Source organism: Lissotriton vulgaris, chromosome 10, assembly GCF_964263255.1.
Source record: "Lissotriton vulgaris chromosome 10, aLisVul1.2, whole genome shotgun sequence".
Lineage (NCBI taxonomy): Eukaryota > Metazoa > Chordata > Amphibia > Caudata > Salamandridae > Lissotriton > Lissotriton vulgaris.
The window spans coordinates 534981320-534998483 of record NC_141698.1 but is presented as its reverse complement, the minus strand read 5'-3'; the positions used below and the strand labels follow the sequence as shown (position 1 = coordinate 534998483).

Here is a 17164-nt window from a genome sequence, read left to right as displayed (position 1 = left end):
ACTTTTGACATGATAAAGGAGTGCAGGACTTCGTTGCAACTGCTTTTCTGGGCTGGACCAGCAGTGTAGGAACATTACATGCAAAGTGTTTTTCTAGTGTCATTTCAGGATATGGTTTCCAAATCGCCTCTTGGAAAAAAAGTGGTCCTCATTCCTGTCTTCCAAAGAAAGAGAGACCGGGTAAGGAGAGCCCAACTTTGAGCTTCAAGGACGTTGGCCTTTAGTCTGTGCATTCCAACCCAATACATGCCAACAAGATTCCTGAGGTGGTGTCTGTTTCTGTAGTGTAGTGGTTATCACGTTCGCCTTACACGCGAAAGGTCGAGACCGGGCAGAAACAGCAGCTTGCTGTTTTTCACAGTGTTTGCATTTACTGGCTCACTTTATAGGAAAGCTGAGATAATAGAGGCTGTCTATTCCTCACCAGCCTGACGTAGTGTGCTCCAGAGATCTCAGTGACAGCTCGAAAAGAGAAGTGACGATAGCTTGCGCCATTCGCTTGCTCGCACTTTGCTCTGTAGGGTGGGCCTACTTCATGAAAGCAAGGCATGAGAGCAGAAATGCTTCTCTTGTCCTCACCACGAGCAGACACTTAAAGCAAACAAACTGTCTGAAGGACAGAGGCTTTTTAATTTCTTGTTTGATGACGGTCATGAAAAAGACAGCAATCATATTGCAGAACAGAGCAGCATGTACTGGCTAGCTGTCACTAACCCCTGGAGCTGTGTCAGAGGTGACTCTTGCGTGGCTCGTTGGTCTAGGGGTATGATTCTCGCTTAGGGTGAGGTTCCGTGACAATTGTAAGTGGTGTTTTCGACTCGCACGAATATGGTCGAGTCTGGTATCTATGAACCGCAAATGACGAGTTTAGTAAGTGTGCGCAGTTTCGCTGTGCTAACTTAAACCGTTCGTTTGTTATGTGGGTTTTTCATCTGTACCCACGGGTTCCATCTTAGATACGGCATCCATTTTGTCTCTTGCCCTCAAGTAGCCAGCGAACGGACGTTGTCCGCTTCGCGACCCTGGGACTCCCAAAATATCTGCGGAAGACACATGTTCTTTGTAAGTGTCTTTATGACGAGGGGGTTGCTACTGTAAGGCAGATGGTGCCGCTCGAGGCTCATCTTGCCGCACGGACTTATTGTCTCAGCCGTGCATCTCATTAGGCACGTCCCTTTGATGCCTGTATCTCGTGTTTCCCGATACCTCCCCTTTTACACCCTTTCCGATCTCCCCACTGTCTTCGTCTTCCTCTGCACCTGTCTTTGTTCCTATTTCGATCTGTTTTACTGCTGATTGGAATTTGCTAATGGTGGGAAGATGGTTTTTACAGTTGGGAACCGCCAAATGTTTCCGCACTTATGTTCCGGACCTCATGTGTTTCAAAGTGACCAAAGCGACCCCTCTGGGGGATAATGGTGGGAACCGGGTTGTAAACTTTTGTGTTCAATGTTATCCTATGGGTAAAAACTGTATAAAAGGAGCGATTCACAGAACCAATTTGAAGCAGTCTCCCCAAGTTGCACGTGGTGTACTTGTCGTGATCTCTGTGTTCCCTGCAGCAAATAAACCTTGAATCTTTGACGTCGAGGGAAGTGTCCCGTGTCTCTGTGATTCGTACGCCGGAGCAGGTTACCCACGAAGGTTTCAGGTGTTGTGCCCTGGCACCGCTGGGTCTTAAAGAACCCAGTCCTTCAGTTGGCGCCCAACGTTGGGCTGCATCAGTGGTACCGGTCCAAGCCCGACGATCGTGAGGAACTTCGTGTGAAATCTCCGAGGGAAGGTGGACTCCGCTTCATCGATCCTGTTGTCGAAATAAGTGGCCCGAAGACTTTTCCCGCGAAGATTCCCGCCTCCGGACGGCTGCGACGGACTGCTGCCCTGACTGTAGACCTGTTTTGGCGCCTGGCGTAGACCTTGGTATAGCGAGACGATTGACGGGCCTTCCTGGTGACGCCATCGATTTTTGAGTTAAGTATTTGTGGGTCGCTCCCATAGTTCTTGGTTGTTGACACTTTAGCGAGTGTCTTTGTTGTTAACGCTGTGTGAGTGTTTTTGTCGGTGACACTTTGCTAGCGTACTTTGTTGTGTTGTTTGACGACTGCAGCCGCCAAAAACCGAGCGTTTTGTTCTTTGCTGGGACTTGGTAAATCCCGTAACCCTTGAAGTTTGTGAAACTCGGCTAGTGTGCAAGATGCCTGGTCGTAGTACTTTGTTTAGTTGTTTTAGACCTTGTGGTACGGATTCCCGACTGGAGGACTCGTGTCCGATACCTCCGGTTGGAACTCCCACGTATGAGCTCTATAGTAAGCATGGGCTAGGCCCAGTTACCTTTAACGATTACTGGATTAAATACACGAAAAAGGACGGCGACCTTCGTTGGCCACCTCATGGTAGCTTCGAAGCTCCGATCTTAGATAATCTAGAGATTAAATTGTTCGAAAGAAAGTCAAGGCCGGCCATGTTTGATGCCTTTCGGTTGTGGCGCAAAGAAGCCCGACAGAAAGAAATCAGACAGACTAAACGTAATCAGCGAGATAATGTTGCTAGCATAGTGAAGAAAGCAGAGCAATTTCAGCGAGATAAGGAGGTTAAGGATAAGGAAGTGTTTGACCGATTACAGTGTATGACTGTAGATAAATGTTACCCCGCTTTACCAACGGAGTCGGAAAAGAAGGAAGAGCCAGTTGAGGATCCCTTAATGTCTTATCTTATGAAGTCGCCACCTCCGTACGTACAGGGTACCGCACCTCCTGTGGTCCCTGCCGTACCTATTCTTCTGCCTATTCCTCCTCCGCCTGTTCCTCAACCTGCACCCGTTCTTCCGACTGTTCCTGCTCCTTTGCCTGTTTCTATTCCTACTGCTCCTCCGCTTCCACATACTCCTGTTCCCGCTACTGCTCCTGCTACTGCTCCTGTTTTGTTAACCCCTGCTGTTGCTACTGTTTCTACTCCTTCTCTTGTTAGTCCTGTATCGTATGCTTCTCCCTCTACTCGTAGTCGCAATTCTCCTCTTGCGGCTAGCTTCTTTCATTCGCTCGGACCTGTTCATGGGTCCGCTGGTTCCGATGGTCCTCAGAGACGTAGTCAGCTTCCTGGAAACAGAGAACGCGTTGCGCTGTATAACATGGCAATGGGTTGGATGGTAAATCCTCAGAGAAGTCCACCCCGTGTTGTCCTCGAAACATTTTGTCAATTCAATATACCAACACAGAGATATGTGTTTAATGAAATGTGTAAGTTCCTTTATGATCAAATAGCGGCTGATGCGCCTGACGAGGTGCTCACCGCTCTGTCTGATCTCCAGCTTCAGTTCGCAAATGGGCTGATAGTGGATACTAACGTTCGACGTGCTGTTGAACGATTGCTATCTCTTCGTCCCGCTCCCATTCCTCATGCATTGTTTGTTGAGGATATTGAAAAACAACCAGACGAGTCTGGCCAATATCCTATGCGTGAAGTTCCGCCGGTTTGGATACCAGCAAATCCAAATGCTCAACCTCCGACATTGGCGCACTTCCAGAGAGTATGGATACATCTCCCATGGAAACGCTCGGAAGTGTTACAGGTGAAGCAATCCTTGCCTGACCCACGCAAGAATCCTACAGGGTATTACAAAGAATTATCACAGCTTGTAGATGCTACGGTAATGAATCTTGCCGATATCGATATGTTGTTCGGCAATGTCGTACCGCAACCGGTATGGGCAAAGATTCGACAGGAAAATCACCCGGCTGAATTAGGTGGTGCTTGGGCTGCCATTGTAGCGGCAGACGCCGGACAAGTAGCTGCTACTAAACCCGACCAGTTGATTCTTGACCTTCCTCAAAGAATTATTACGCTAATGAAAACTCTTATGCCAGCTATGAAGGTGAACTGGGACAAATTGTCAGCCTGTAAGCAGAAGAAAGATGAGAGTGTTTCCGACTTCTTTACGAGGTTTGAGGAGGCATTCATCGACCATAGTGGTCAGGATATGGGCACGGAGGGTGGTCAGAGATTGTTTGTGGATAAATTTGTTTCGAATTTATTGCCCGACTTGAGCAATAAATTGAGAAATTCGGAAAGTGCATGGGCCGTTTCTACTTCGGCTCAGATATTGGCTACGGCACAATACTATGAGAATAGAGAGAAAGAAGAGAACGACCGTGCTGATAAAAAGACGAAAGAGCTCAAAACTAAAGTGTTGTTGCAACAAGCGTATCCCCCACGTTCAAATCAGAATAATTCACAACAGAATAGGTCACAGCCACAATCGAACAGATCCCAAACCCGTAATGACTCCTCCTCCCAAAGATCCTCGTTAGGGTACAATCAATGTGCTTATTGTAGACAGGAGGGACACATTAAATTCAATTGCCCTGTTTTAAACGAACGTACTAGTGGTAACTCATCTAGAGGAGGTCGTGGTGATTCACAGCAAACATCACGTGGTAGAGGTCGTGGTGCTCAGAACGATCGCTCAGATAACTCATCCAATTCTAATAATTGTTTCGACCAACGTGGATCATCGCAAGGACGATCTGCGCAGTACAATGTAGACGATTATTACGTCGATCAGGGAACTGACGACAGTAATTACTAGGACAGCCAAAGACAAGGAGAGGGAGTGGTATCAGTTCCGGTTGATCAGAGAGGGCCTTACGTCGCAGTTGCTACATCGGGCGTCGTTGAGCCTTTTCTGTTGGACACTGGTGCAGCGAAAAGTTCTATCATGCATTCGAAACTCCCTGGCGCACCTTTGTCTGGCTTAACAAATGTTTCCGTTGGATTCTCTGGCGCCCCCGTTAGCAATCCAGTTTCGCGCCCTTTGCCCCTTAAAATTGGGCCTCGTGAGCTAGAAGCTCCGTTGATTTTAACCACGGGTTGTGGCGAAAATCTTTTGGGCCTGGATTTGCTTAAACGTTTGTACGCAACTTTGTATTGTTCTCCTGCGGGTGTAAAGCTTACGTTAGGAGAGAGGGTTGTCTCTCCCATGTATTTGTCCCTCGATAAGCTCCCACCGGAATTGAGTTCTCTTCCTGCGTCTTTGTGGGCAACAGGTCCAAATGATGTGGGCCTACTTGATATCTCCCCTTATGTTGTTCAGTTGAAATCTAATGTGCGGCTGCCACGTATTCCCCAATATCGTATCTCCCTCGATGGTGAACGAGCACTGTTGGCGATCATCTATGATTTGATCGAGAAAGATGTTATTGAAGAGACTCGGGGAAACGTGTGCAACAGCCCTGTGCTGCCCATTCTTAAACGTACCGATCCTTCGAAACCGCCTGTTTATCGCTTTGTTATCGATTTGCGGGAGGTAAATAAAATTGTGGTTCCTCAATTTCCTGTTGTGCCTGACATCACAACGCTACTGACTCTGATTCCAGCTTCTGCATCGTGGTTTTCGGTGATTGACTTGAAAAATGCGTTTTTCAGCATCCCGATTGCCGAGGAGAGCAGGGACCTTTTCGGTTTCTCTCTCGGTGGACGCAGCTTCCGGTTCAAACGCGCTCCTCAGGGCTACTGTGAAAGTCCATCTATTTACAGCCAAGCCTTGAAGGGTCAACTGGATGCGTTTAGGTTGCCGGTTGGTGCGGCCTTGATCCAATACGTCGACGACTTATTGGTGGCTGCTGATACTCAGGACATTTGCAAAATTGCTACGGTGTCATTGCTGCAACATCTCTGTGAGTTAAATCACAAGGTGTCACCTTCTAAACTCCAATATTGTTGTCAAGAAGTTACCTATCTAGGTCACTTATTGTCAAAGGAGGGAAGGAGATTGACCCCAGAGAGAATTGCAGCGATTGCGCGAATGGCTGTGCCAAAAACCCAAAGAGATGTGCGTGCCTTTCTAGGTATCACGTCGTACTGCAGGCAATGGATTCCGAATTTTTCATTGCTAGCGAAACCATTGGTGGCTCTTACGTGCAAGGATGTTTCAACTCCTTTACCATGGACGGAAGAATGTCAGAAAAGTTTTTCTGAACTACGTGATTCATTGTGTTCGGCTCCTGTGTTAGGTACCCCTGACTACGGTAAGCCGTTTACGTTATATGTTCACGAGAGAGAGGGTTGTGCTTTGAGTGTCTTAACGCAACCTTTTGGTGGTAAGCAACGTCCATGTGCATATTTTTCCTCGACCTTGGACCCAGTAGCTAGAGCATTGCCGAGTTGTTTACGAGCAACAGCGGCAGCTGCGGTCTCCATCCGACAATCAGCAGGATTGGTCATGGATAATATGCTTACGGTGATGGTTCCGCATGCAGTCGATACTCTTTTGAATCAAACGAAAACTCAGCACTTGACGAGTGCGAGGTTGTCTGGGTACGAATTGACGCTCTTGGCAAGCCACATTCAGATAAAACGTTGTAACGTTCTGAACCCGGCAACTTTGTTACCAATTAGCACAGAGTCAGATGAAGTAGCAGAACATGACTGCTACTTGAGGACTGAAGAGGAAACGAAAGGTCGAGTGGACCTTAAAAACACCCCATTGGAAGATCCGGATGGCACTTTGTATGTGGATGGGTCATGTTTTAAGTTGCCGAATACCGATGTGACTACTGCTTATGCTGTTGTAACATTGAATACTGTTGTTGAGACTGCAAGGTTGAATCAGAATTCTGCCCAAGCTGCAGAATTGATTGCTCTTACTAGAGCGTGTGTGTTGGCGAAAGGAAAACGTGTGAATGTGTTTACCGACAGTCAATACGCGTTTGGTGTTGCTCACAGCTTTGGACGATTGTGGAGAGAGAGAGGTTTCTTGACGTCGCACGGTACGAAGATTCAGCATGGCCAGCTTGTGAATGATCTTTTGGATGCATTGACTTTGCCTACGCAAGTTGCGATTGTTAAATGTAGTGCGCATCGTAAGGTGACGGATGATGTTGGTCGTGGTAATGCGTTTGCGGACGAGACTGCTAAGGAGACTGCCCGGAACCTTAGCACTCGAATGTATGTGACGAGTTCGGTTAGGTGGCCTACAGAATCGAGTATGTGTGAAGACACTATCGAGAGTGTGAAAGCAATTCAGAATGAGGCCACCGAGACTGAAAAGACGAAGTGGAAAGAAAGCACGGGAAAGTTGGATGCGAATGGTTGTTGGATTGATTTGTCGGATCAGAAAAGATGGTTGTTGCCTGATGCGTATGTGCTGGCCGTTGTGACAATGGCGCATGGGTTAGCACATATTAGCGCGAAAGGTATTTGTAAGTTGCTGGCTCCTGTGTGGAAGAATGATGGTATTACGAAATGTGCTGAACGTCTGGTGAAGAATTGTATGGTGTGTATAATGTACAATCCTGGCAAAGGAACCCCAACTCCTCCTGGCAGTTTTGCTCCCCCTTCGTATCCCTTTGAGGTGATTCAATTGGACTTCATCCATATGGAGCGATGCAATAACCTGAAATACGTTTTAGTTGTGGTTTGCGCATTCTCCCGATGGATTGAGGCCTATCCCCTCAAAGACAATACTGCTTTGTCTACTGCGAAAATCCTTCTGAAGGAATACTTTCCTCGGTATGGAATGCCTAGAGTCGTGTGGTCAGATAACGGAAGTGAGTTTGTTGGAAGTGTGATGAAGAGTGTGTGTAAGGGCCTTGGAATTAGTCAGAAATTCCATAGCGCCAATCATCCCCAATCAGCTGGATTGGTTGAAGGGTACAACGGCACCCTTAAACTAAAGTTAGCGAAGATTCAGGCTACGACTGGTCTTTCGTGGCCTGACGCTTTACCTTTAGCATTACTGTCAACTAGGGCGACTGTACACTCCCGAGTAGGGCTTAGTCCCTATGAAATAGTGTTCGGCCGTCCTGCGAATGTGTGGGGGGTTCCTAGGCCAGGAATGTTTTCTGATCTTGAGTACCCAATGTTGATCGATTATCTACATGACTTGACTGCTAAACTGAGGTTAATTCACCAACAGGTTTACGACGCATTGCCGACGCAGACAGAGGGTCCAGGCCACCAGCTCCAGCCCGGAGACTGGGTGGTGACAAGGAACTTTTCACGCAAAAATAACCTGGACCCGAGGTTCACCGGACCCTACCAAGTGCTCCTGGCCACGAGGACTGCCGTTCGTCTTGAGGGACGTAAGAATTGGGTGCATGCTACGCACACCAAACGAGTCCCCATCCCTTTGCCGGCAGACCCGTGGGTAAGGAGAGGCATTGCGTCATCTGAAACAGAAACATTGCCGGCGTTTGTGCCTTTTAGCAACGCACAGCTTGTTGAAGAATCCTCAGCGCAGCAGAAAGACACTGTTGAACAATTAGCATCAAAAGACTCAAGACCAGAACACTCAACTGATCAGCAGGACGCTGTCTCTTCAACGGATCCTTTGTTTGACGAGCAGACGCGTCCTGGGAAAACCCGATACTTTTTGCGATCTCGCACTAAGGACAAATAAAAAGATCTTGCCTTGCTGTATCGACGATTGCATTACCCTGTTTTCCGTGATCAGTTTTGAACTTTCGTATTTCTGTAATTATTTCTGTACATATATTGAGCTTCATTCCTTACACTTTTGCCTTTACAGCTGAGAGACTTTGTTTTTGCATACATACATATTGTGCATTGAAGGCCGTAGGGCCGCGCGCGTACTTCCTTCTGGACAGTAGGTCTTGACGCTAGGTTAAAGGCCGTCGGTTCCTGGGAACTCCTAGGGATTGACTATTGCTGCACAGAACGAAGTGCGTCAAGAAACGTTGCGGACGTTCGTAGGGAATGGCATTCTCGAAGCTGAATGATTTGGAGGGAGCTCAAGTCCACAGATTCAAGCTGCAGCAACTCAGTCGTACCAAATGTTTCATATTCCAACTGTTTGTATTGTTTTTGACTGTTTCTGCATTATTGGCGGGTGGGGTGTATTACACGATGTCTTACTTCTTACCTGCTACACCTACTCCTACTCCTTACCCTAATCTTACCTCTACTGCTTCTCCCCATTCCTTTCACATGTTACCGGAACACGAGCAGGCTAGACGTGTAGAATTCCGCAACAATTCCTTTATTCAGCTCCTCCATCAGCATCAGTTAGTGGTTAACACTACTAATTGTTGGGTGTGTGGGTTGATGCCACACACTACGGATAAGGGAATTCCATATCTGGTGTTACCATATAGTTCCCAAGGGTCAGCTCGAGCATTTCAAACAATGTTTCGAAGCGCACTGGGTTTCCACCCCATTCGAGAACCACGTTCCCCCTACTCTGGTCCTACCTCGTATCAAAAACCTTTGTCGATAGCAATAGAGGATTTAGATAGTGAGATCTATGATCCCTCGCTTATTCCCGAAGAAGAGGTACAAGCCTATAGGGTCCTAAGTAGAGGTGAATATAGTGTGTTCACTAGCGAAAAGCAGCTTAAAAGCTCGCCTCCGATATGGGTCGTACCCCACACTGGTAATTTTTGTCTTATGGGTCGTGGCCGAAGATTGCAAGCCCGACTTGGAGCAAGTGCTTGTACTGAAAATTACATTCTGCCGATGTTCTCGTCCCCTGTGTTTCTGGCTGCCAAGGGTACATACTTTATCTGCTATGATCGTGCATACACATGGTTGCCCGCTGACTTCATGGGCTCATGTTTCATTGCAAATCTGTTGCCTCCGACGTTCACTGTAGATGCCGATTATCATAAGACTAGAGTTGTGCGAGGCGTAATTAGTGAAGAGGATACTGCCGGTCAAGAGGCAGGAGACTTTTTCAAGGGTTTCCTCCCGTTTTGGGGACCTATGGTCAATAGTAGGAACCTGAGACAGTTGACTCGAGTGGTAGAATCGACAGCTAATATTACTGCCAGTGCCCTTGGTAATATCACCACAGAACTTCAGGCGGAGAGACTTATGACGTTACAAAACCGTATGGTTTTAGATGTCATCTTAGCAGATCGAGGTGGGGTATGTAAGGTGATCCATTCGAGCTGCTGCATTTTTATTCCAGATAATGCTCCTACTGTCTATCAAGCCATCTCGAGGTTGCATAAGATCTCCGAATCCATACACGTGGATGTAGGGGATTGGACGCTACTTGGATGGTTTGGGGCCTGATGTCGACTTGGGGTTGGAAAATTCTGATGATCATCGGAGTCGTTGTAGTGTTCCTGTTCACGTGTTGCCTTTGTGTACAGTGTGGTCCTGCCTTATGTGGCCTCTGTGCTACAACGTGTATGAGACAACCATCTGTTACCAAGGGGACTCGGTTGGACAGAGCTATGCTACAGCAACATCTCGATGGTCTGATGAATATCGAATATGACTCCGACTAGTGCTTGCCTACATGAGGGCAAAAGGAGCGTCTGAGGTTCCGTGACAATTGTAAGTGGTGTTTTCGACTCGCACGAATATGGTCGAGTCTGGTATCTATGAACCGCAAATGACGAGTTTAGTAAGTGTGCGCAGTTTCGCTGTGCTAACTTAAACCGTTCGTTTGTTATGTGGGTTTTTCATCTTAGATACGGCATCCATTTTGTCTCTTGCCCTCAAGTAGCCAGCGAACGGACGTTGTCCGCTTCGCGACCCTGGGACTCCCAAAATATCTGCGGAAGACACATGTTCTTTGTAAGTGTCTTTATGACGAGGGGGTTGCTACTGTAAGGCAGATGGTGCCGCTCGAGGCTCATCTTGCCGCACGGACTTATTGTCTCAGCCGTGCATCTCATTAGGCACGTCCCTTTGATGCCTGTATCTCGTGTTTCCCGATACCTCCCCTTTTACACCCTTTCCGATCTCCCCACTGTCTCCGTCTTCCTCTGCACCTGTCTTTGTTCCTATTTCGATCTGTTTTACTGCTGATTGGAATTTGCTAATGGTGGGAAGATGGTTTTTACAGTTGGGAACCGCCAAATGTTTCCGCACTTATGTTCCGGACCTCATGTGTTTCAAAGTGACCAAAGCGACCCCTCTGGGGGATAATGGTGGGAACCGGGTTGTAAACTTTTGTGTTCAATGTTATCCTATGGGTAAAAACTGTATAAAAGGAGCGATTCACAGAACCAATTTGAAGCAGTCTCCCCAAGTTGCACGTGGTGTACTTGTCGTGATCTCTGTGTTCCCTGCAGCAAATAAACCTTGAATCTTTGACGTCGAGGGAAGTGTCCCGTGTCTCTGTGATTCGTACGCCGGAGCAGGTTACCCACGAAGGTTTCAGGTGTTGTGCCCTGGCACCGCTGGGTCTTAAAGAACCCAGTCCTTCAAGGGTGCGAGAGGTCCCGGGTTCAAATCCCGGACGAGCCCTTTTTAGAGGTAAACATACAAACCCTACTAAAATTGCACTATGCCTGACTATTTCTCGTTATACTGGGTGCATTGTTGCACAACATATTTCTAACCTCAGAAGAAAAATGGATCACCATGCTTTATCTGCCTACCTGCTTAGTCTCAGTGTGTCCCAGGTGATGCTTTCCCAAGCTGTACTCGCTGGCATTTAGGCATCAGATATTTGCCTGTCGATGCCTGCACAAGTGAGTATTGAATACGTCTAATTGCAAGCATGTTGGATGATATCTCTGAGGTTTTCACACTTGTTCTGCACATTCTGAGCCGCTGCTGATACAGCAGAATAGAAGTAGGGTGAAGGCTTGAGAGAAACTTTCCTCTAACAGTAGAAAGCACCAAGGTAGTTTCTGTAGTGTAGTGGTCATCACGTTCGCCTAACACGCGAAAGGTCCCCGGTTCGAGACTGGGCAGAAACACTGTGCATTGGATGCTTTTTTTGTGCACACTCTAAAACCTTATTATCTCAATGCAAGTTTAAGAAGAGGTGGTCTTTGGACACAGTGAGCCGTGAGAAAATTTCTTTACCTTTGCAGACGAAACAAAGTTATCTCCATCGATCATCTGGGGGTTGTTCTTGGGCCTATTTTTATTTTATTTAAGCTATGTTGTATTGTTGGGGCCTTTACACCTGTGACATTGCTGTGAACGTTGTAAGTGGAAACGTTGGCAGGTGCAGACAGAAGAGTCAGAACTAAGCACACCCTGAGCCGTCAGGATGGCCGAGTGGTCTAAGGCGCCAGACTCAAGAGAGCTTGATCTTCAGTGATGCTGAGCCTTCTGGTCTCCTCATGGAGGCGTGGGTTCAAATCCCACTTCTGACAGGTCCCTTTTACACCCTTAAGTCTTCCTAATTTTTGCAGTGCATTCCCCAGACACACCACAATATTTGCAGGAACCTGTAGTAAATAAAGAGAAATCCACCAGGCTGGGCCCTCAATCACAATTCCATGTATTTCTGAAAGGGACACCTCAGGCACACCTTCCATTACATTTGCACTCCATCACAGTAACTGCCATGCTGGGTTTCGAAATAAGCATTTGATCCCATCATTTGTTGTGAGGCTCTCCTGCCACCTTTTGGGCAGAGAAGGCAGTGTTTCTGGAACAACACAGGCAGACATGTTCAACAGGGCTTCCTGGTTATGTGGGAGGAGCAGATTGCCAATGGTCCCCCCATGCAAATTCTAATTTACATAAGGAAGACAGAGAGGTAGCTGGGAGTAGGCACTACACACGGACATTGCACTCCCTCTTGTGATTTGCAGCCAATTCTAGATTGAGTCGGAGGAAAGGAGGAGACTCGCCCAACAATGGCCATACTGGGAAGTCAGCCACTCTGGGTCTCCCAGGTGAATGTTTCAGGCCTGTGAGCCACTCATATACATCTCGCCTGATCAAGCCTGATCGAGCGCTGAGCGAGCGCGTTTGAATGCAAATATCAAACACCACTTTCTCAGGTGCAAGAAATGGTGGGCCCTTCATTGCTTCTGGTGTGGAAGTCTATGGAGCAAGGGTCCAGGACTTGCAGAGGAGTACAAGTGCCAGAAAGTGGTTGCTGTTCTCATCTGTGCCTTTTTACTGCTCACTGGCCGATAGGAGATTGGCTGCCCCCTTCCTTGCTGGAGTGAAAAAACAACAACTTGAGAGAAAACATGACTTTGTGTGGCTCACTTATAGGGAGACGAGCCAAATAGCCCTGCTATTTTCTGAAAGACGCTTCAGTAATTGTTCAAAATGTATCTTGGCCACTCAGGCTCGTTGGTCTAGGGGTATGATTCTCGCTTTGGGTGCGAGAGGTCCTGGGTTCAAATCCCGGACGAGCCCATCCTGTGGAAGTTTTCAGGCTGCTTGTCATATAGGAGCCTTTCTTCTTTTCAATGCTATAAGACGCTGTGTATGTCGAGAAGGTTCCTTACCCTGCACGCTATTTTTCACTTTTGACATGATAAAGGAGTGCAGGACTTCGTTGCAACTGCTTTTCTGGGCTGGACCAGCAGTGTAGGAACATTACATGCAAAGTGTTTTTCTAGTGTCATTTCAGGATATGGTTTCCAAATCGCCTCTTGGAAAAAAAGTGGTCCTCATTCCTGTCTTCCAAAGAAAGAGAGACCGGGTAAGGAGAGCCCAACTTTGAGCTTCAAGGACGTTGGCCTTTAGTCTGTGCATTCCAACCCAATACATGCCAACAAGATTCCTGAGGTGGTGTCTGTTTCTGTAGTGTAGTGGTTATCACGTTCGCCTTACACGCGAAAGGTCGAGACCGGGCAGAAACAGCAGCTTGCTGTTTTTCACAGTGTTTGCATTTACTGGCTCACTTTATAGGAAAGCTGAGATAATAGAGGCTGTCTATTCCTCACCAGCCTGACGTAGTGTGCTCCAGAGATCTCAGTGACAGCTCGAAAAGAGAAGTGACGATAGCTTGCGCCATTCGCTTGCTCGCACTTTGCTCTGTAGGGTGGGCCTACTTCATGAAAGCAAGGCATGAGAGCAGAAATGCTTCTCTTGTCCTCACCACGAGCAGACACTTAAAGCAAACAAACTGTCTGAAGGACAGAGGCTTTTTAATTTCTTGTTTGATGACGGTCATGAAAAAGACAGCAATCATATTGCAGAACAGAGCAGCATGTACTGGCTAGCTGCCACTAACCCCTGGAGCTGTGTCAGAGGTGACTCTTGCGTGGCTCGTTGGTCTAGGGGTATGATTCTCGCTTAGGGTGCGAGAGGTCCCGGGTTCAAATCCCGGACGAGCCCTTTTTAGAGGTAAACATACAAACCCTACTAAAATTGCACTATGCCTGACTATTTCTCGTTATACTGGGTGCATTGTTGCACAACATATTTCTAACCTCAGAAGAAAAATGGATCACCATGCTTTATCTGCCTACCTGCTTAGTCTCAGTGTGTCCCAGGTGATGCTTTCCCAAGCTGTACTCGCTGGCATTTAGGCATCAGATATTTGCCTGTCGATGCCTGCACAAGTGAGTTTTGAATACGTCTAATTGCAAGCATGTTGGATGATATCTCTGAGGTTTTCACACTTGTTCTGCACATTCTGAGCCGCTGCTGATACAGCAGAATAGAAGTAGGGTGAAGGCTTGAGAGAAACTTTCCTCTAACAGTAGAAAGCACCAAGGTAGTTCCTGTAGTGTAGTGATCATCACGTTCGCCTAACACGCGAAAGGTCCCCGGTTCGAGACCGGGCAGAAACACTGTGCATTGGATGCTTTTTTTGTGCACACTCTAAAACCTTATTATCTCAATGCAATTTTAAGAAGAGGTGGTCTTTGGACACAGTGAGCCGTGAGGAAATTTCTTTACCTTTGCAGACGAAACAAAGTTATCTCCATCGATCATCTGGGGGTTGTTCTTGGGCCTATTTTTATTTTATTTAAGCTATGTTGTATTGTTGGGGCCTTTACACCTGTGACATTGCTGTGAACGTTGTAAGTGGAAACGTTGGCAGGTGCAGACAGAAGAGTCAGAACTAAGCACACCCTGAACCGTCAGGATGGCCGAGTGGTCTAAGGCGCCAGACTCAAGAGAGCTTGATCTTCAGTGATGCTGAGCCTTCTGGTCTCCTCATGGAGGCGTGGGTTCAAATCCCACTTCTGACAGGTCCCTTTTACACCCTTAAGTCTTCCTAATTTTTGCAGTGCATTCCCCAGACACACCACAATATTTGCAGGAACCTGTAGTAAATAAAGAGAAATCCACCAGGCTGGGCCCTCAATCACAATTCCATGTATTTCTGAAAGGGACACCTCAGGCACACCTTCCATTACATTTGCACTCCATCACAGTAACTGCCATGCTGGGTTTCGAAATAAGCATTTGATCCCATCATTTGTTGTGAGGCTCTCCTGCCACCTTTTGGGCAGAGAAGGCAGTGTTCCTGGAACAACACAGGCAGACATGTTCAACAGGGCTTCCTGGTTATGTGGGAGGAGCAGATTGCCAATGGTCCCCCCTTGCAAATTCTAATTTACATAAGGAAGACAGAGAGGTAGCTGGGAGTAGGCACTACACACGGACATTGCACTCCCTCTTGTGATTTGCAGCCAATTCTAGATTGAGTCGGAGGAAAGGAGGAGACTCGCCCAACAATGGCCATACTGGGAAGTCAGCCACTCTGGGTCTCCCAGGTGAATGTTTCAGGCCTGTGAGCCACTCATATAAATCTCGCCTGATCGAGCCTGATCGAGCGCTGAGCGAGCGCGTTTGAATGCAAATATCAAACACCACTTTCTCAGGTGCAAGAAATGGTGGGCCCTTCATTGCTTCTGGTGTGGAAGTCTATGGAGCAAGGGTCCAGGACTTGCAGAGGAGTACAAGTGCCAGAAAGTGCTTGCTGTTCTCATCTGTGCCTTTTTACTGCTCACTGGCCGATAGGAGATTGGCTGCCCCCTTCCTTGCTGGAGTGAAAAAACAACAACTTGAGAGAAAACATGACTTTGTGTGGCTCACTTATAGGGAGACGAGCCAAATAGCCCTGCTATTTTCTGAAAGACGCTTCAGTAATTGTTCAAAATGTATCTTGGCCACTCAGGCTCGTTGGTCTAGGGGTATGATTCTCGCTTTGGGTGCGAGAGGTCCCGTGTTCAAATCCCGGACGAGCCCATCCTGTGGAAGTTTTCAGGCTGCTTGTCATATAGGAGCCTTTCTTCTTTTCAATGCTATAAGACGCTGTGTATGTCGAGAAGGTTCCTTACCCTGCATGCTATTTTCCACTTTTGACATGATAAAGGAGTGCAGGACTTTGTTGCAACTGCTTTTCTGGGCTGGACCAGCAGTGTAGGAACATTACATGCAAAGTGTTTTTCTAGTGTCATTTCAGGATATGGTTTCCAAATCGCCTCTTGGAAAAAAAGTGGTCCTCATTCCTGTCTTCCAAAGAAAGAGAGACCGGGTAAGGAGAGCCCAACTTTGAGCTTCAAGGACGTTGGCCTTTAGTCTGTGCATTCCAACCCAATACATGCCAACAAGATTCCGGAGGTAGTGTCTGTTTCTGTAGTGTAGTGGTTATCACGTTCGCCTTACACGCGAAAGGTCCCTGGTTCGAGACCGGGCAGAAACAGCAGCTTGCTGTTTTTCACAGTGTTTGCATTTACTGGCTCACTTTATAGGAAAGCTGAGATAATAGAGGCTGTCTATTCTTCACCAGCCTGACGTAGTGTGCTCCAGAGATCTCAGTGACAGCTCGAAAAGAGAAGTGACGATAGCTTGCGCCATTCGCTTGCTCGCACTTTGCTCTGTAGGGTGGGCCTACTTCATGAAAGCAAGGCATGAGAGCAGAAATGCTTCTCTTGTCCTCACCACGAGCAGACACTTAAAGCAAACAAACTGTCTGAAGGACAGAGGCTTTTTAATTTCTTGTTTGATGACGGTCATGAAAAAGACAGCAATCATATTGCAGAACAGAGCAGCATGTACTGGCTAGCTGCCACTAACCCCTGGAGCTGTGTCAGAGGTGACTCTTGCGTGGCTCGTTGGTCTAGGGGTATGATTCTCGCTTAGGGTGCGAGAGGTCCCGGGTTCAAATCCCGGACGAGCCCTTTTTAGAGGTAAACATACAAACCCTACTAAAATTGCACTATGCCTGACTATTTCTCGTTATACTGGGTGCATTGTTGCACAACATATTTCTAACCTCAGAAGAAAAATGGATCACCATGCTTTATCTGCCTACCTGCTTAGTCTCAGTGTGTCCCAGGTGATGCTTTCCCAAGCTGTACTCGCTGGCATTTAGGCATCAGATATTTGCCTGTCGATGCCTGCACAAGTGAGTTTTGAATACGTCTAATTGCAAGCATGTTGGATGATATCTCTGAGGTTTTCACACTTGTTCTGCACATTCTGAGCCGCTGCTGATACAGCAGAATAGAAGTAGGGTGAAGGCTTGAGAGAA

General features: G+C 47.3%; 7 non-coding genes across 7 annotated transcripts; all 7 read left to right on the top strand.

Moving 5' to 3' along the window:
• Positions 1-11602: 11602 nt before the first annotated feature.
• TRNAV-AAC (transfer RNA valine (anticodon AAC)) lies at positions 11603-11675 on the top strand. The gene has a single exon. It is a non-coding gene; the product is annotated as a tRNA-Val (tRNA).
• A 293-nt stretch (positions 11676-11968) lies between these two features.
• On the top strand, positions 11969-12080 carry TRNAL-CAA (transfer RNA leucine (anticodon CAA)). The gene is made up of 2 exons: positions 11969-12006; positions 12035-12080. It is a non-coding gene; the product is annotated as a tRNA-Leu (tRNA).
• Positions 12081-13938: 1858 nt separating this feature from the next.
• Positions 13939-14010, top strand: TRNAP-AGG (transfer RNA proline (anticodon AGG)). The gene has a single exon. It is a non-coding gene; the product is annotated as a tRNA-Pro (tRNA).
• A 385-nt stretch (positions 14011-14395) lies between these two features.
• Positions 14396-14468, top strand: TRNAV-AAC (transfer RNA valine (anticodon AAC)). Its single transcript has one exon. It is a non-coding gene; the product is annotated as a tRNA-Val (tRNA).
• Positions 14469-14761: 293 nt separating this feature from the next.
• TRNAL-CAA (transfer RNA leucine (anticodon CAA)) lies at positions 14762-14873 on the top strand. The gene is made up of 2 exons: positions 14762-14799; positions 14828-14873. It is a non-coding gene; the product is annotated as a tRNA-Leu (tRNA).
• A 1387-nt stretch (positions 14874-16260) lies between these two features.
• TRNAV-UAC (transfer RNA valine (anticodon UAC)) lies at positions 16261-16333 on the top strand. Its single transcript has one exon. It is a non-coding gene; the product is annotated as a tRNA-Val (tRNA).
• A 406-nt stretch (positions 16334-16739) lies between these two features.
• TRNAP-AGG (transfer RNA proline (anticodon AGG)) lies at positions 16740-16811 on the top strand. Its single transcript has one exon. It is a non-coding gene; the product is annotated as a tRNA-Pro (tRNA).
• The last annotated feature ends 353 nt before the right edge of the window (positions 16812-17164 follow it).